Genomic DNA, 20,421 nt, shown 5'->3' on the forward strand with positions numbered 1-20,421 from the left:
GATGAAGTCCCCACTCTCCCGGGTGGAGGTCGTGCCTGCTGAGAAAGTCTGCTTCCCAGTTGTCCACTCCCGGAATGAACACTGCTGACAGTGCTAGTACGTGATTTTCCGCCCATCGGAGAATCCTTGTGGCTTCTGCCATTGCCATCCTGCTTCTTGTGCCGCCCTGTCGATTTACATGGGCGACTGCCGTGATGTTGTCTGACTGGATCAGTACCGGCTGGTGTAGAAGCAGGGATTTTGCCTGACTTAGGGCATTGTAAATGTAGGGAAGTCTCCTGACTCGACCATAGTCCTTGGAAGTTTCTTCCCTGTGTGACTGCCCCCCCGCCTCGAAGGCTGGCATCCGTGGTCACCAGGACCCTGTCCTGTATGCCGAATCTGCGGCCCTCTAATAGATGAGCACTCTGCAGCCACCACAGCAGAGACACCCTGGTTCTTGGAGACAGGGTTATTAGGCGATGCATCTGAAGATGCGATCCGGACCATTGGTCCAACAGGTCCCACTGAAAGATTCTGGCATGGAACCTGCCGAAAGGAATTGCTTCGAAAGAAGCCACCATCTTTCCCAGGACCCGCGTGCAGTGATGCACCGATACCTGTTTTGGTTTCAGGAGGTCTCTGACTAGAGATGACAGCTCCTTGGCTTTCTCCTCCGGGAGAAACACTTTTTTCTGGACTGTATCCAGAATCATACCCAGGAACAGTAGACGTGTCGTCGGAACCAGCTGTGATTTTGGAATATTCAGAATCCAACCGTGCTGGTGTAGCACCTCCTGAGTGCTACTCCCACCAACAACTGCTCCTTGGACCTCGCCTTTATTAGGAGATCGTCCAGGTACGGGATAATTAAAACTCCCTTTCTTCGAAGGAGTATCATCATTTCCGCCATTACCTTGGTAAACACCCTCGGTGCCGTGGAGAGTCCAAACGGCAGCATCTGGAATTGGTAATGGCAATCCTGTACCACAAATCTGAGGTACTCCTGGTGAGGATAGTAAATGGGGACATGCAGGTAAGCATCCTTGATGTCCAGGGATACCATGTAATCCCCCTCGTCCAGGCTTGCAATAACCGCCCTGAGCGATTCCATCTTGAACTTGAATTTTTTTATGTGTGTTCAAGGATTTCAAATTTAAAATGGGTCTCACCGAATCGTCCGGTTTCGGTACCACAAACAGTGTGGAATAGTAACCTCGTCCTTGTTGAAGTAGGGGCACCTTGATTATCACCTGCTGGGAATACAGCTTGTGAATTGCCGCTAGCACAGCCTCCCTGTCTGAAGGAGTAATCGGCAAGGCAGATTTTAGGAACCGGTGGGGTGGAGACGCCTCGAATTCCAGTTTGTACCCTTGAGATACTATTTGCAGGATCCAGGGATCCACCTGTGAGCGAGCCCACTGATCGCTGAAATTTTTGAGGCGGCCCCCCACCGTACCTGGCTCCGCCTGTGGAGCCCCACCGTCATGCGGCGGACTTGGAAGAAGCGGGGGAGGACTTTTGCTCCTGGGAACCTGCTGTTTGTTGCAGCCTTTTTCCCCTACCTCTGCCTCTGGACAGAAAGGACCCGCCTTTTCCACGCCTGTTTTTCTGAGTCCGAAAGGACTGTACCTGATAACACGGCGCCTTTTTAGGCTGTGAGGGAACATGGCGTAAAAATGCTGACTTCCCAGCAGTTGCTGTTGAAACTAGGTCCGAGAGACCATCCCCAAATAACTCCTCACCCTTATAAGGCAAAACTTCCATGTGCCTTTTTGAATCTGCATCACCTGTCCACTGGCGAGTCCATAAGCCTCTCCTAGCAGAAATGGACAATGCACTTATTTTAGATGCCAGCCGGCAGATCTCCCTCTGTGCATCTCTCATGTATAAGACTGAGTCTTTTATATGCTCTATGGTTAGCAGAATAGTGTCCCTGTCTAGGGTGTCAATATTTTCTGACAGGGAATCTGACCACGCAGCGGCAGCACTGCACATCCATGCTGACGCAATAGCTGGTCTAAGTATAATGCCTGAGTGTGTATATACAGACTTCAGGATCGCCTCCTGCTTTCTATCAGCAGGTTCCTTGAGGGCGGCCGTATCCGGAGACGGTAGTGCCACCTTTTTAGACAAACGTGTGAGCGCTTTATCCACCCTAGGGGTTGTCTCCCAACGTGACCTATCCTCTGGCGGGAAAGGGAACGCCATTAGTAACTTCTTAGAGATTACCAATCTTTTATCAGGGAAAGCCCACGCTTCTTCACACACTTCATTTAATTCTTCTGATGGGGGAAAAACTACGGGTAGTTTTTTCTCCCTAAACATAATACCCTTTTTAGTGGTACCTGGGTTTATATCAGAAATTTGTAACACCTCTTTCATTGCTTCAATCATGCAACGAATGGCCTTAGTGGACATTAGACTAGACTCATCGTCGTCGACACTGGTGTCAGTATCCGTGTCGACATCCGCGTCTGCCATCTGAGGTAGCGGGCGTTTTAGAGCCCCCGATGGCCTTTGAGACGCCTGGACAGGCACGAGCTGAGAAGCCGGCTGTCCCGCATTTGGCATGTCGTCAAATTTTTTTGTGTAAGGAGTCGACACGTGCACGCAATTCCTTCCATAAGTCCATCCACTCAGGTGTCTGCTCCGCAGGGGGTGACATCCCTTCTATAGGCATCTGCTCCGCCTCCACATCATTATCCTCATCAATCATGTCGACACAGCCGTACCGACACACCGCACACACACAGGGAATGCTCTAACAGAGGACAGGACCCACAAAAGCCCTTTGGGGAGACAGAGTGAGAGTATGCCAGCACACACCAGAGCGCTATATAATGCAGGGACTAACTGAATTATGTCCCCTATAGCTGCTGTTATATATACTGCGCCTAAATTTAGTGCCCCCCCTCTCTTTTTTACCCTTTTCTGTAGTGTAGACTGCAGGGGAGAGCCAGGGAGCTTCCTTCCAGCGGAGCTGTGAGGGAGAAATGGCGCCAGTGTGCTGAAGGAGATAGCTCCGCCCCTTTTTCGCGGACTATTCTCCCGCTTTTTTATGGATTCTGGCAGGGGTAATTATCACATATATAGCCTCTGGGGCTATATATTGTGGTATTTTTGCCAGCCAAGGTGTTTTTATTGCTGCTCAGGGCGCCCCCCCCTAGCGCCCTGCACCCTCAGTGACCGGAGTGTGAAGTGTGTATGAGGAGCAATGGCGCACAGCTGCAGTGCTGTGCGCTACCTTGGTGAAGACTGATGTCTTCTGCCGCCGATTTTCCGGACCTCTTCTTGCTTCTGGCTCTGTAAAGGGGACGGCGGCGCGGCTCCGGGACCGAACACCAAGGCCAGTTCCATGCGGTCGATCCCTCTGGAGCTAATGGTGTCCAGTAGCCTAAGAAGCCCAAGCTAGCTGCAAGCATGTAGGTTCGCTTCTTCTCCCCTTAGTCTCTCGCTGCAGTGAGCCTGTTGCCAGCAGGTCTCACTGTAAAATAAAAAACCTAATTATATACTTTCTTTTTAGAAGCTCAGGAGAGCCCCAAGTGTGCATCCAACCTCGGCCGGGCACAAAATCTAACTGAGGCTTGGAGGAGGGTCATAGTGGGAGGAGCCAGTGCACACCAGGTGACCTAAAAGCTTTCTTTAGTTGTGCCCAGTCTCCTGCGGAGCCGCTATTCCCCATGGTCCTTTCGGAGTTCCCAGCATCCACTAGGACGTCAGAGAAAATACATTAAAAACTCATGTTGACCTGTCAACCTAGAGACCCTGTCGACCTAGAGACCCTGACGACCTAGAGACCCTGTCGACCAACAGTGGTCGACCTAGTTACTGTCTACCTTCCATACCACACCCAGCTGCAGCACCGCTCTCTGCCCCTTAACATGCTGTGGAGCAGCTATTTCTGCCCCTCAGGCAAATCTGGGATATTAGTTTCATTTAAGCATAGTGAGATTATCAGGTCTGGGATTACAGTTCTAGGGTATTATTTTAATTGAGGCAATGGGAGATTATCAGATCTGGGGAGAGGGTCAGTTTTGGGCCATTATTTTCATTGAGAGATTGGGGGGATTCAGGTCTGTGGGAAGTCACATTTGGGGCATTATTTTCATTAAGGGAAAGGATGTTGTGAGGTCAGGTTAGTTGGGGCATACATAGTTTTTAATTTATTTGCATGATACAAGTAAATAGTTAAATACAGCTACTTCCATAGCGGCTCTACTGTGGTGTAACATGTGTAAGGGGCTCTACCATGGTATAACATGTATAAGGAGCTTTACTGTGGCATAATGTGTATAAGAGGCTCTACTGTGGCATAACGTATATAAGCAGTTCTACTTTGAATAACATGTATAAGCAGCTCTACTGTGTGGCATAACGTGTAGAAGCAGCTCTATTGTGGTGTAACATGTATAAGCAGTTCTACTGTGTGGCATAACATGTATAAGCAGCTCTACTGTGTGGTCTAACATGTATAAGGAGTACTACTGTTTAATGTGAATAACGGACACTACTTTGGTACTATTATGTGGCCACACCTCTTCCCATGAAGCCACATACCTATATTTTGGTTGTGCGCCTTTGGCGCGCATTGTCTATATTTTAAACATGGGACACCCAAAAGAAACTTTCACATGGAGTTCTACAAGGTCTAGAACTGGCCCTGTCACCAATTTAGGATTTAAATTGTTTTTTTCCTTCAAATGTAACGTGCTGTGGCAAAACATACCCTTGCACCGGGAACCATAGCACCTAGGTACACCTCTGTCTCCACGCCAGACTCCATGTATTCTGATTTGAGATTTACCATGCCATATCTGATACGGATTGTATTCCTTTTTTTTTATTTTTTTTATGGTTACTGACTTACACATGGTATGTACCTGCTGCCTGGCCCCATTCTTTTTTTATTCCATTTCCTCCCAGTTTTTTTACAAAAAAAGACAAAAGGTAACTTTTTGTTGTTTAACTTCGTTTATTGTTGGTTTTTGTCCATCTGTTTCCCTTTAACAAAGAGTTTCATAAAAAAAAAATAATCATATACTGTAGAAAAATAAGAATTTACTCACCGGTAATTCTCTTTCTCGTAGTCCGTAGTGGATGCTGGGAACTCCGTAAGGACCATGGGGAATAGCGGGCTCCGAAGGAGGCTGGGCACTCTAGAAAGATTTATGACTACCTGGTGTGCACTGGCTCCTCCCACTATGACCCTCCTCCAAGCCTCAGTTAGGACACTGTGCCCGGACGAGCAGACATAATAAGGAAGGATTTAGAATCCCGGGTAAGACTCTTACCAGCCACACCAATCACACCGTACAACTCGTGATACTATATCCAGTTTGACAGTATGAAAACAACTGAGCCTCTCAACAGATGGCTCAACAATAACCCTTTAGTTAACAATAACTATTTACAAGTATTGCAGACAATCCGCACTTGGGATGGGCGCCCAGCATCCACTACGGACTACGAGAAATAGAATTACCGGTGAGTAAATTCTTATTTTCTCTAACGTCCTAGTGGATGCTGGGAACTCCGTAAGGACCATGGGGATTCTACCAAAGCTCCCAAACGGGCGGGAGAGTGCGGATGACTCTGTAGCACCGAATGAGAGAACTCCAGGTCCTCCTCAGCCAGGGTATCAAATTTGTAGAATTTTGCAAACGTGTTTGCCCCTGACCAAGTAGCTGCTCGGCAAAGTTGTAAAGCCGAGACCCCTCGGGCAGCCGCCCAAGATGAGCCCACCTTCCTTGTGGAATGGGCATTTACAGATTTTGGCTGTGGTATGCCTGCCACAGAATGTGCAAGCTGAATTGTACTACAAATCCAGCGAGCAATAGACTGCTTAGAAGCAGGAGCACCCAGCTTGTTGGGTGCATACAGGATAAACAGCGAGTCAGAGTTTCTGACTCCAGCCGTCCTGGAAACATATATTTTCAGGGCCCTGACAACGTCTAGCAACTTGGAGTCCTCCAATTCACTAGTAGCCGCCGGCACCACAATAGGCTGGTTCAGGTGAAACGCTGACACCACCTTAGGAAGAAATTGGGGACGAGTCCTCAATTCTGCCCTATCCATATGGAAAATCAGATAAGGGCTTTTACATGATAAAGCCGCCAATTCTGACACTCGCCTGGCTGAAGCCAAGGCCAATAACATGACCACTTTCCACGTGAGATATTTTAGATCCACGGTTTTTAGTGGCTCAAACCAATGTGATTTTAAGAAAACTCAACACCACGTTGAGATCCCAAGGTGCCACAGGGGGCACAAACGGGGGCTGAATATGCAGCACTCCTTTCACAATGCCTGAACTTCAGGTACTGAAGCTAATTCTTTTTGAAAGAAAATCGACAGAGCCGAGATCTGTACTTTAATGGAGCCTAGACTTAGGCCCATATTCACTCCTGCTTGCAGGAAATGTAGAAATCGACCTAGTGGAAATTCCTCTGTTGGGGCCTTTTTGGCCTCGCACCATGCAACATATTCCCGCCACATGCGGTGATAATGCTTTGCCGTAACATCTTTCCTGGCTTTAATAAGCGCAGGAATTACTTCTTCCGGAATACCCTTTTCCTTCAGGATCCGGCGCTCAATCGCCATGCCGTCAAACGCAGCCGCGGTAAGTCTTGGAACAGACAGGGCCCCTGCTGAAGCAGGTCCTGTCTGAGCGGCAGAGGCCATGGGTCCTCTGATATCATTTCCTGAAGTTCCGGGTACCAAGCCCTTCTTGGCCAATCCGGAACCACGAGTATCGTTCTTACTCCTCGCCATCTTATTATTCTCAGTACCTTTGGTATGAGAGGCAGAGTAGGGAACACATAAACCGACTGGTACACCCACGGTGTCACTAGAGCGTCCACAGCTATCGCCTGAGGGTTCCTTGACCTGGCGCAATATCTCTTTAGCTTTTTGTTGAGGCGGGACGCCATCATGTCCACCTGTGGCCTTTCCCAACAGTTTACCAACAGCAGGAAGACTTCTGGATGAAGTCCCCACTCTCCCGGGTGTAGGTCGTGTCTGCTGAGGAAGTCTGCTTCCCAGTTGTCCACTCCCGGAATGAACACTGCTGACAGTGCTAGTACGTGATTTTCCGCCCATCGGAGAATCCTTGTGGCTTCTGCCATTGCCATCCTGCTTCTTGTGCCGCCCTGTCGGGTCACATGGGCGACTGCCGTGATGTTGTCTGACTGTATCAGTACCGGCTGGTTTTGAAGCAGGGGTCTTGCCTGACTTAGGGCATTGTAAATGGCCCTCAGTTCCAGAATTTATATGTAGGGAAGTCTCCTGACTTGACCATAGGCCCTGGAAGTTTCTTCCCTGTGTGACTGCTCCCCAGCCTTGAAGGCTGGCATCCGTGGTCACCAGGACCCAGTCCTGTATGCCGAAACTGCGGCCCTCTAGAAGATGAGCACCCTGCATCCACCACAGTAGAGACACCCTGGTCCTTGGAGACAGGGTTATCATTTGATGCATTTGAAGATGCGATCCCGACCACTTATCTAAGAGGTCTCACGGGAAGGTCCTCGCATGGAACCTGCCGAATGGAATTGCTTCGTATGAAGCCACCATTTTTCCCAGGACTCGTGTGCAACGATGCACCGATACCCTTTTTGGTTTTAGGAGGTCTCTGACTAGAGATGACAGCTCCTTGGCTTTCTCCTGCGGGAGAAACACTTTTTTCTGTTCTGTGTCCAAAATCATCCCCAGGAACAGTAAGCGAGTGGAAGGAACCAGCTGTGACTTTGGAATGTTCAGAATCCAGCCATGCTGTTGTAGCACCTCCTGAGATAGTGCTACTCCGACCAGTAACTGCTTCCTGGACCTTGCCTTTATAAGGAGATCATCCAAGTATGGGATAAATAAAAACTCCCTTTTTTTTTTTTGAAGGAGTATCATCATTTCTGCCATTACCTTGGTAAGCACCCTCGGTGCCGTGGACAGTCCAAACGGTAGTGTCTGGAATTGGTAATGGCAATCCTGTACCACAATCTGAGGTACTCCTGGTGAGGAAGGTAAATAGGGACATGCAGGTAAACATCCTTGATGTCCAGGGATACCATGTAACCAGGGGTTACCATGATACCAGGGGTCCAGGCTTGCAATAACCGCCCTGAGCGATTCCATCTTGAACTTTGTTATGTAAGTGTTCAAGGATTTCCATTTTAAAATGGGTCTCACCGAACCGGCTGGTTTCGGTACCACAAACAGTGTGGAATAGTAACCCTGTCCTTGTTGAAGTAGGGGCACCTTGACTATCACCTGCTGGGAATACAGCTTGTGAATTGCTTCTAGCACAGCCTCCCTGCCTGAGGGAGTTGTCGGCAAGGCAGATTTGAGTAAACGGCGGGGGGGAGACGCCTCGACTTCCAGCTTGTACCCCTGAGATACTACTTGAAGGATCCAGGGATCCACCTGTGAGCGAGCCCACTGATCGCTGAAATTTTTGAGGCGGCCCTCCACCGTACCTGGCTACGCCTGTGGAGCCCCCGCGTCATGCGGTGGACTCAGAGGAAGCAGGGGAAGAATTTTGATTCTGGGGACTGGCTGCTGGTGCAGCATTTTTCCTCTTACCTCGTTTGACCCGCCTGCTTTTTTGAAGCCGAAAGGACTGTACCTGATAATACAGTGCGTTTCTTAGGCTGTGAGGAAACCTGAGGTAAAATATTTTCATCCCAGCTGTTGCTGTGGATACGAGGTCCCAGAGACCATCCCCAACCAATTCCTCACCCTTATAAGGCTCTATGTGCCTTTTAAAGTCAGCATCACCTGTCCAGTGTCGGGTCTCCAATACCCTCCTGACAGAATGGACATTGCAATAATTCAGGATGCCAGCCGGCAAAATATTCCTCTGTGCATCCCTCATATATAAGACGACGTCTTATGTTCGCAAAATAGTATCCCTGTTTGAAAGGGGTACAGACCACGCTGCAGCAGTCTGCAGGTCTCAGTCTAGTACCTGAGTGTGTAATTACAGACTTCAGGATAGCCTCCTGCTATTTATCAGCAGGTACCTTCAAAGTGGCCGTATCCTAAGACGGCAGTGCCACCTTGACAAACGTGTGAGCGCCTTATCCACCCTAGGGGATATCTCCCAGCGTAACTTATCCTCTGGCGGGAAAAGGTACGCCATCAGTAACTTGTTAGAAATTACCAGTTTCTTATCGGGGAACCCCACGCTTTTTCACACTTCATTCACTCATTTGATGGGGGAACAAAACACTGCCTGCTTTTTCTCCCCACACATAAAACCCTTTGTTTTTAGTGGTACTTGGGTTAATGTCAGAAATGTGTAACACATTTTATATTGCCGGGATCATGTAACGGATGTTCCTAGTGGATTGTGTATATGTCTCAACCTCGTCGACACTGGAGTCAGACTCCGTGTCGACATCTGTGTCTGCCATCTGAGGGAGCGTTGATGGCCTTTGAGACGTCTGGGCAGGCGCGGGCTGAGAAGCCGGCTGTCCCATAGCTGTTACGTCATCCAGCCTTTTATGTAAGGAGTTGACACTGTCGGTTAATACCTTCCACCTATCCATCCACTCTGGTGTCGGCCCACAGGGGCGACATCTCATTTATCGGCAACTGCTCCGTCTCCACATAAGTCTCCTCATCAAACATGTCGACACAGCCGTACCGACACACCGCACACACACAAGGAATGCTCCAATGAGGACAGGACCCACAAAAGCCCTTTGGGGGGACAGAGTGAGAGTATGCCAGCACACACCAGAGCGCCATATAATGCAGGGACTAACTGAGTTATGTCCCCTATAGCTGCTTTTATATAATTTATACTGCGCCTAAATTTAGTGCCCCCCCTCTCTGTTTTAACCCTGTTCTGTAGACTGCAGGGGAGAGCCAGGGAGCTTCCCTCCAACGGAGCTGTGAGGGAAAAATGGCGCCAGTGTGCTGAGGAGATAGGCTCCGCCCCTTTTTCGCTGACTTTTCTCCCGCATTTTTATGGAATCTGGCAGGGGTTAATATACAGTGTGGGGTGAGGGGAAAGTGTCCTGCACAACCTGTTTTGAATGGTAATGAAAAAGATGTAACAAACCAGCAATATGGAAGATATTTGTGGAGAATGCTCCGAGAGTAAATTATCCTGCTGGTGGTGCTCCCCGAGGTCAAAGATAAATCAATCACAAGAGAAGGTTGTTCCTTGAAAGAGATCAGGGAACCTAGAAGTAAACCTCTTTGTGGGGGCACTCTTATTTAATTATTATGATTTAAAATATAACTTTTATTTAATCAATTTAAATGAATATAGTATTCAACCTTTCCCAAACATAATTTTTTTCCAAATATAATTTTTTAAATATGTATAAAAAGTAATTAGGTTCAGAATGCAGTAAATATACTAAAAAAACTGAGAGTTTCTTTATCCTAATTAATCAGGCCCCAAAATGCGGGTCGCCCATGGGTGAAAATATAGTCTCTTACAATTTTGAAAAATAAGGTCAAGAAAAATAATAATCTTATTCTGAGATATGGGGTTAATATACATCCATATGGCCCTGGGGGTTATATGTGATGTATGTTTGCCAGCCAAGGTGTTTATATTGCTGCTCAGGGCGCCCCCCCCCCAGCGCCCTGCACCCATCAGTGACCGGAGTGTGTGGTGTGCATGAGGAGCAATGGCGCACAGCTGCAGTGCTGTGCGCTACCTTGGTGAAGACTGATGTCTTCTGCCGCCGTTTTTCCGGACCTCTTCTTGCTTCTGGCTCTGTAAGGGGGACGGCGGCGCGGCTCCGGGACCGAACACCAAGGACTGGGCCTGCGGTCGATCCCTCTGGAGCTAATGTCCAGTAGCCTAAGAAGCCCAATCCGGCTGCAAGCAGGCGAGTTCGCTTCTTCTCCCCTTAGTCCATCGCTGCAGTGAGCCTGTTGCCAGCAGGTCTCACTGAAAATAAAAAACCTAAATCTATACTTTCTTTCTAAGGGCTCAGGAGAGCCCCTAGTGTGCATCCAACCTCGGCCGGGCACAAGATCTAACTGAGGCTTGGAGGAGGGTCATAGTGGGAGGAGCCAGTGCACACCAGGTAGTCATAAATCTTTCTAGAGTGCCCAGCCTCCTTCAGAGCCCGCTATTCCCCATGGTCCTTACGGAGTTCCCAGCATCCACTAGGACGTTAGAGAAATGTAATTGATGTCTGTAGCTAGGAAAGACATTTGACATATAATATTGACAATTATCTATTCTGACTAGAGACCCCCATTTAAACTGTTCATAAGGTGTTCTGGGGTTTATATATTTATATAGCCTTTATGCAAATGTTATTATTGCAATCACAATATATTTTGTTTAGATTATTCTTTCCATTTTACACTTTTCTTTGTCTCGTACTTCCATATGTGATCATCCATCTGTATTTCTACATGTCCATGTGTATCCCTCTATGCCTATATATCCCCACCTATATGCTCTGTACTTTGCTCCATCCTGTCTTTATTGCGCTCCTAATCTCCTCCCCCATTTTTTTAATGAGTTACTGACACCCCCTTCCATATCTATATTTCCTTTAATAATTGCAATTAGCCCCTCTACATACTGCACTTCATCACTGCCCCATCTATACACTGCACTTTGGAAGAGCCAAAGGATAGGTACAGTAGCAGCTGCATTGAGTAGAAAGAAGGCAGGATGGAACAAGGAGAGGCAGCAGGTACACATAGCAAGGGGAAGGCAGTACGAAGCAAGAGGGGGGGGGGGGGGAGTGGAAGTATGGAGGAAGACGAGGCGGTACAGAGCAGAGCAGAACAGAGGCAACAATACGTAGCAGGAAGGAGGCAGCACAGACCAGGGAGAGGTGTGATAGACTAGGGGGTTGGATGGAGCTGAGGGGAGACAGCAGCTGCATGTGCCAGAAGGGGAGGCAGGACAGAGCAGAGACTTGGTGAATACATATTGTGTATGTATGTATATATATATGTATATAAATGTACACACACATATGTACACATGCACGCAAAGTTAAAAGTCTGTAAAAATAATGGATCCAGGGCAGAATTATAGGGGGAGCGTTTGCTACTCACACAGGAGCTGCCGGGTTTCTGGAAGTCCTGCTGCTGGGAGTCATATTGAACACGTGTGCAGTGATCGCAAAAATGTGCTATAGTGCAAATTTTACCCAGTTTTAAAATAGGTGGGTTCATGGGGATGCGCTCCGCTGCAGCTAATCCCTAGCTACCAATGGAGTAATTTATTGATTCAACCTGGCTAGAAAAAGAGGAAGTGGAGCCTTACCAGTCCTCTTAGTGCCTTGTCCTGGTTATGTGCAGCGGCTTCATGGCGTCCAGCTATGATGGTGCAGCTCCCTGGCAGAGCAGGAAGAGAGCCCTGCTCCGGGATGGCGTAGCTACACTGAGTGTGTAGGACTCCTGGGTTGGCTGCAGATGACGGTATGTCTCTGCCGTGGCTGCACTCAAGGGGACTCGTGTGTTAGTCACACACTTCCATGACAGCGGGTGGCATGTGTGTGTGTGTGGTGGTGGGGGGGTGAGTGGGTAACTAGTGGGTGGCTGCACTTGCTGTAGTGGCTGCTCATGTGGCTGAAGGGTGATCAGAAAGGGGTACATAGATACTCATAGCTCCAAGTTGGTGACAGCCCAATGGTGGGAAGATGGAGATGGGGGCTGCTACAAGCATAAAGTGGCAGCCGAATGGAGCTGACAAACACATGTGGGTAAATTTACTAAGACGGGAGTTCTATTTAAGATGAGATGTTGCCCACAGCAACCAATCAGATTGCAGGTATTATCTTCTAGAAGGTGCTAGATAAATGAGAAGTAGAATCTGATTGGTTGCTATGGGCAACATCCCATGTTAAATTGAACTCCAATCTTAATAAATTTACCCCATGGTGGGAAAAATCTTCTGTTGCTCTGTGTAGCATACAGGATAAGCAGGACACACTCAACACAGCCACTGGGATCCGTGTCATGTTGCCTGTAATTTATGTGCTGAGTGATCAACTTCAGTGAGACATGACACAGATCTAAGTGGCTGTCACACTTTTGCAAAGGCAGCCAGCTGTTATGAGTCGCTAATGCGGCTGATTTCTGTTTGTGTTTCTGGCTGTCTCATACCAACCTGAAAGCTGGCTACTATGTGTAGCAGCACACCTGTTTGGGAATGCTTTTTTACCTGACTGCAGCCTGTTGTCTCTTGTGAAAGTCATGAGGCTGGTGGATTTACAGCAGCACAGCTGCAAAGTTGATAATTAGGGGAGGCTGGCTGTGCTATGACTCTCATTGGCTCGTCTACTATATATGTGTTGTCTGTCTCTCACTCCCTGCCGGTCATAGGGGGTAATTCCGAATTGATCTCAGCATCAAATTTGTTAGCAGTTGGGCAAAACCATGTGCACTGCAGGTGTGGCAGATATAACATTTGCAGAGAGAGTTAGATTTGGGTGTGGTGTGTTCAAACTGAAATCTAAATTGCAGTGTAAAAATAAAGCAGCCAGTATTTACCCTGCACAGAAACAAAATAACCCACCCAAATCTAACTCTCTCTGCAAATGTTATATATGCCCCCCCTGCAGTGCACATGGGCCCTCATTCCGAGTTGATCGCTCGGTAATTTTCTTCGCATCGCAGTGAAATTCCGCTTAGTACGCATGCGCAATATTCGCACTGCGACTGCGCCAAGTAATTTTACAATGAAGATAGTATTTTTACTCACGGCTTTTTCTTCGCTCTGGCGAACGTAGTGTGATTGACAGGAAATGGGTGTTACTGGGCGGAAACACAGCGTTTTCGGGGCGTGTGGATAAAAACGCTACCGTTTCCGGAAAAAACGCAGGAGTGGCCGGAGAAACAGGGGAGTGTCTGGGCGAACACTGGGTGTGTTTATGACGTCAAACCAGGAACGACAAGCACTGAACTGAACGCAGATGCCGAGTAAGTCTGAAGCTACTCTGAAACTGCTAAGTAGTTTGTAATCGCAATATTGCGAATACATCGGTCGCAATTTTAAGAAGCTAAGATACACTCCCAGTAGGCGTAGGCTTAGCGTGAGCAACTCTGCTAAATTCGCCTTGCGAGCGATCAACTCGGAATGAGGGCCATGGTTTTACCCAACTGCTAACAAAATGTGATGCTGCGATCAACTCGGAATTACCCCCATAGTTCCTGCTTGCAGTGGAAGTCATGGATACTTTTGCCTGATTATTCTTCTACCATCCTCTACAGTATTCTTTTGTTCAACTCTGTCTGTTGCATAATTATCAGCATCCAACTCTGCAGTATTTCTGTGTCCAGCTCGGTATTAGTTACATAAGTTCCAGCATTCCACTCTGTTAGTTGCATTATCTGTCTAGTTGCTTTTATTTCATCTTATATTACTCCTCGTCTTCTTGCTATACAGTCTTGTGTTTCCTCTGTTATATATCTCTCCTGCATACCTTCTGTACTCCCACTGTCAATGGCTCTGGGGGTCATTCCGAGTTGATCGCTCGTTATTTTTTTGTCGCAACGGAGCGATTAGTCGCTAATGCGCAATGTCCGCAGTGCGACTGCGCCAAGTAAATTTGCTATGCAGTTAGGAATTTTACTCACGGCATTACAAGGTTTTTTCTTCGTTCTGGTGATCGTAATGTGATTGACAGGAAGTGGGTGTTTCTGGGCGGAAACTGGCCGTTTTATGGGAGTGTGTGAAAAAACGCTACAGTTTCTGGGAAAAACGCGGGAGTGGCTGGAGAAACGGAGGAGTGTCTGGGCGAACGCTGGGTGTGCTTGTGACGTCAAACCAGGAACGACAAGCACTGAACTGATCGCAGATGCTAAGTAAGTCTGGAGCTACTCAGAAACTGCACAGAGAAGTCTTTTCGCAATATTGCGAATCTTTCGTTCGCAATTTTACTATGCTAAGATTCACTCCCAGTAGGCGGTGGCTTAGCGTGTGCAAAGCTGCTAAAAGCAGCTTGCGAGCGAACAACTCGGAATGAGGGCCTCTATGTCGTTGTTTTGTCCAACATCTTTCTCTATTGTATTATCTGTTTGCGTACTTTATGTACGCCCCTCGCCCGAAAACTGCCCAGAGTTTGGGAGAGTTCAGTGTTAAAGTGTCTATTGTTTTTTCTCCTTTTCAGTAAAATCCTCTTCCTTATTCATATCTATTTTACACCTGTGTACCAGTGTTCAGTAGCAGTTTATTGCCCCCTCCCTATCCGGGGGTTATTTCCCTGTTTCAGGGTACTGTGTTCTTGTCTCCATTATTCCTTTATTCTCTGAGACTTGTTTTGTTATTCCTTTCCTCACGCCTCAGTTTCCTTCTGGTCTCCATTTGCTTGCCTTCCCTTAACCTGGTTCATCTCTAATCTACTTTCTCTGACGTCCTAAGTGGATGCTGGGGACTCCGTCAGGACCATGGGGAATAGCGGCTCCGCAGGAGACAGGGCACAAAAGTAAAAGCTTTAGGATCAGGTGGTGTGCACTGGCTCCTCCCCCTATGACCCTCCTCCAAGCCTCAGTTAGGTTTTTGTGCCCGGCCGAGAAGGGTGCAATCTAGGTGGCTCTCCTAAAGAGCTGCTTAGAGTAAAAGTTTTATTAGGTTTTTTATTTTCAGTGAGTCCTGCTGGCAACAGGCTCACTGCAACGAGGGACTTAGGGGAGAAGAAGTGAACTCACCTGCGTGCAGGATGGATTGGCTTCTTAGGCTACTGGACACTAGCTCCAGAGGGACGATCACAGGTACAGCCTGGATGGGTCACCGGAGCCGCGCCGCCGACCCCCTTGCAGATGCTGAAGAAAGAAGAGGTCCAGAAATCGGCGGCTGAAGACTTCTCAGTCTTCATGAGGTAGCGCACAGCACTGCAGCTGTGCGCCATTGCTCTCAGCACACTTCACACCAACGGTCACTGAGGGTGCAGGGCGCTGGGGGGGGCGCCCTGGGCAGCAATGAAAATACCTATACTGGCTAAAAATACATCACATATAGCCTCTGGGGCTATATGGATGTATTTAACCCCTGCCAGGTTGTCAGAAAAACGGGAGAAGAAGCCCGCCGAAAAGGGGGCGGGGCCTATTCTCCTCAGCACACAGCGCCATTTTCCCTCACAGAACTGCTGGTGGGAAGGCTCCCAGGCTCTCCCCTGCACTGCACTACAGAAACAGGGTTAAAACAGAGAGGGGGGGCACTTATTTGGCGATATGATTATATATTAAGATGCTATAAGGGGAAAACACTTATATAAAGGTTGTCCCTGTATAATTATAGCGTTTTGGTGTGTGCTGGCAAACTCTCCCTCTGTCTCCCCAAAGGGCTAGTGGGGTCCTGTCCTCTATCAGAGCATTCCCTGTGTGTGTGCTGGGTGTCGGTACGTGTGTGTCGACATGTATGAGGACGATGTTGATGAGGAGGCGGAGCAATTGCCTGTAATGGTGATGTCACTCTCTAGGGAGTCGACACCGGAATGGATGGCGTATTTAGGGAATTACGTGATAATGTCAACACGCTGCAAGGTCGGTTGACGACATGAGACGGCCGGCAAACAAATTAGTACCTGTCCAGGCGTCTCAAACACCGTCAGGGGCTTTAAAACGCCCATTTACCTCAGTCGGTCGACACAGACACAGACAGGGACACTGACTCCAGTGTCGACGGTGAAGAAACAAACGTATTTTCCTTTAGGGCCACACGTTACATGTTAAGGGCAATGAAGGAGGTGTTACATATTTCTGATACTACAAGTACCACAAAAAAGGGTATTATGTGGGGTGTGAAAAAACTACCTGTAGTTTTTCCTGAATCAGATAAATTAAATGAAGTGTGTGATGATGCGTGGGTTTCCCCCGATAGAAAATTATTGGCGGTATACCCTTTCCCGCCAGAAGTTATGGCGCGTTGGGAAACATCCCTTAGGGTGGATAAGGCGCTCACACGCTTATCAAAACAAGTGGCGTTACCGTCTCCAGATACGGCCGCCCTCAAAGAGCCAACTGATAGGAGGCTGGAAAATATCCTAAACAGTATATACACACATACTGGTGTTGTACTGCGACCAGCGATCACCTCAGCCTGGATGGGCAGCGCTGGGGTGGCTTGGTCGGATTCCCTGACTGAAAATATTGATACCCTTGACAGGGACAGTATTTTATTGACTATAGAGCATTTAAAGGATGCATTTCTATATATGCGAGATGCACAGAGGGATATTTGCACTCTGGCATCAAGAGTAAGTGCGATGTCCATATCTGCCAGAAGATGTTTATGGACACGACAGTGGTCAGGTGATGCAGATTCCAAACGGCACATGGAAGTATTGCCGTATAAAGGGGAGGAGTTATTTGGGGTCGGTCCATCGGACCTGGTGGCCACGGCAACAGCTGGAAAATCCACCTTTTTTACCCCAAGTCACATCTCAGCAGAAAAAGACATCGTCTTTTCAGCCTCAGTCCTTTCGTCCCCATAAGGGCAAGCGGGCAAAAGGCCAGTCATATCTGCCCAGGGATAGAGGAAAGGGAAGAAGACTGCAGCAGGCAGCCCATTCCCAGGAACAGAAGCCCTCCACCGCTTCTGCCAAGTCCTCAGCATGACGCTGGGGCCGTACAAACAGGTGCGGTGGGGGGTCGTCTCAAGAGTTTCAGCACGCAGTGGGCTCACTCGCAGGTGGACCCCTGGATCCTACAAGTAGTATCCCAGGGGTACAGATTGGAAATTCGAGACGTCTCCCCCTCGCAGGTTCCTGAAGTTTGCTTTACCAACGTCTCCCTCCGACAGGGAGGCAGTATTGGAAACAATTCACAAGCTGTATTCCCAGCAGGTGATAATCAAAGTACCCCTCCTACAACAAGGAAAGGGGTATTATTCCACACTATATTGTGGTACTGAAGCCAGATGGCTCGGTGAGACCTATTCTAAATCTGAAATATTTGAACACTTACATACAAAGGTTCAAATCAAGATGGAGTCACTCAGAGCAGTGATAGCGAACCAGGAAGAAGGGGACTATATGGTGTCCCTGGACATCAGGGATGCTTACCTCCATGTCCAAATTTGCCCTTCTCACCAAGGGTACCTCAGGTTCGTGGTACAGAACTGTCACTATCAGTTTCAGACGCTGCCGTTTGGATTGTCCACGGCACCCCGGGTCTTTACCAAGGTAATGGCCGAAATGATGATTCTTCTTCAAAGGTGTTTTTCCCGGAGAAGAAAGCCAGGGAGTTATCCGAGCTAGTCAGGAACCTCCTAAAACCAGGAAAAGTGCAAGTGCATCATTGCACAAGGGTCCTGGGAAAAATGGTGGCTTCTTACGAAGCGATTCCATTCGGCAGATTTCACGCAAGAACTTTTCAGTGGGATCTGCTGGAAAAATGGTCCGGATCGCATCTTCAGATGCATCAGCGGATAACCCTGTCTCCAAGGACAAGGGTGTTTCTTCTGCGGTGGCTGCAGAGTGCTCATCTACTAAAGGGCCGCAGATTCGGCATTCAGGACTGGGTCCTGGTAACCACGGATGCCAGCCTGAGAGGCTGGGGAGCAGTCACACAGGGAAAAAATTTCCAGGGAGTGTGATCAAGTCTGGAGACTTCTCTCCACATAAATATACTGGAGCTAAGGACAATTTACAATGCTCTAAGCTTAGCAAGACCTCTGCTTCAAGGTCAGCCGGTATTGATCCAGTGGGACAACATCACGGCAGTCGCCCACGTAAACAGACAGGGTGGCACTAGAAGCAGGAGGGCAATGGCAGAAACTGCAAGGATTCTTCGCTGGGCGGAAAATCATGTGATAGCACTGTCAGCAGTGTTCATTCCGGGAGTGGAAAACTGGGAAGCAAACTTCCTCAGCAGGCACGACCTCCACCCGGGAAAGTGGGGACTTCATCGGGAAGTCTTCAGCATGATTGTGAACCGTTGGGAAAGACCAAAGGTGGACATGATGGCGTCCCGCCTGAACAAAAAACTGGACAGGTATTGCGCCAGGTCAAGAGACCCTCAGGCAATAGCTGTGGACGTTCTGGTAACACCGTGGGTGTACCAGTCGGTGTATGTGTTCCCTCCTCTGCTTCTCATACCCAAGGTACTGAGAATTATAAGACGTAGAGGAGTAAGAACTATACTCGCGGCTCCGGATTGGCCAAGAAGGACTTGGTACCCGGAACTTCAAGAAATGCTCACAGAGGACTCATGGCCTCTGCCGCTAAGAAGGGACTTGCTTCAGCAAGTACCATGTCTGGTGCCTCCAGTGGCACTGTGGGATCTCAACGTAGTTCTGGGATTCCTCAAATCACATTGGTTTAAACCGCTCAAATCTGTGGATTTGAAATATCTCACATGGAAAGTGACCATGCTGTTGGCCCTGGCCTTGGCCAGGCGAGTGTCAGAATTGGCGGCTTTGTCTCACAAAAGCCCATATCTGATTGTCCATTCGGACAGGGCAGAGCTGCGGACTCGTCCCCAGTTTCTCCCTAAGGTGGTGTCAGCGTTTCACCTAAACCAGCTTATTGTGGTACCTGCGGCTACTAGGGACTTGGAGGACTCCAAGTTGCTAGATGTTGTCAGGGCCCTGAAAATATAGGTTTCCAGGACGGCTGGAGTCAGGAAAACTGACTTGCTGTTATCCTGTATGCACCCAACAAACTGGGTGCTCTTGTTTCTAAGCAGACGATTGCTAGTTGGATGTGTAGTACAATTCAGCTTGCACATTCTGTGGCAGGCCTGCCACAGCCAAAATATGTAAATGCCCATTCCACAAGGAAGGTGGGCTCATCTTGGGCGGCTGCCCGAGGGGTCTCGGCTTTACAACTTTGCCGAGCTGCTACTTGGTCAGGGGCAAACACGTTGAAAAATTCTACAAATTTGATACCCTGGCTGAGGAGGACCTGGAGTTCTCTCATTCGGTGCTGCAGAGTCATCCGCACTCTCCCGCCCGTTTGGGAGCTTTGGTATAATCCCCATGGTCCTGACGGAGTCCCCAGCATCCACTTAGGACGTCAGAGAAAATAAGAAATTACTTACCGATAATTCTATTTCTCGTAGTCCGTAGTGGATGCTGGGTGCCCATCCCAAGTGCGGATTGTCTGCAATACTTGTACATAGTTATTGTTACAAAAATCGGGTTATTATTGTTGTGAGCCATCTTTTCAGAGGCTCCGCTGTTATCATGCTGTTAACTGGGTTCAGATCACAGGTTGTACAGTGTGATTGGTGTGGCTGGTATGAGTCTTACCCGGGATTCAAAATCCTTCCTTATTGTGTACGCTCGTCCGGGCACAGTATCCTAACTGAGGCTTGGAGGAGGGTCATAGGGGGAGGAGCCAGTGCACACCACCTGATCCTAAAGCTTTTACTTTTGTGCCCTGTCTCCTGCGGAGCCGCTATTCCCCATGGTCCTGACGGAGTCCCCAGCATCCACTACGGACTACGAGAAATAGAATTATCGGTAAGTAAATTCTTATTTTTTTAGTGTTACTTTGTGTTCTTACCTACCGG

The sequence above is a fragment of the Pseudophryne corroboree genome, chromosome 6 (genome assembly GCF_028390025.1).
Source record: "Pseudophryne corroboree isolate aPseCor3 chromosome 6, aPseCor3.hap2, whole genome shotgun sequence".
NCBI classification, from domain to species: Eukaryota; Metazoa; Chordata; class Amphibia; order Anura; family Myobatrachidae; genus Pseudophryne; species Pseudophryne corroboree.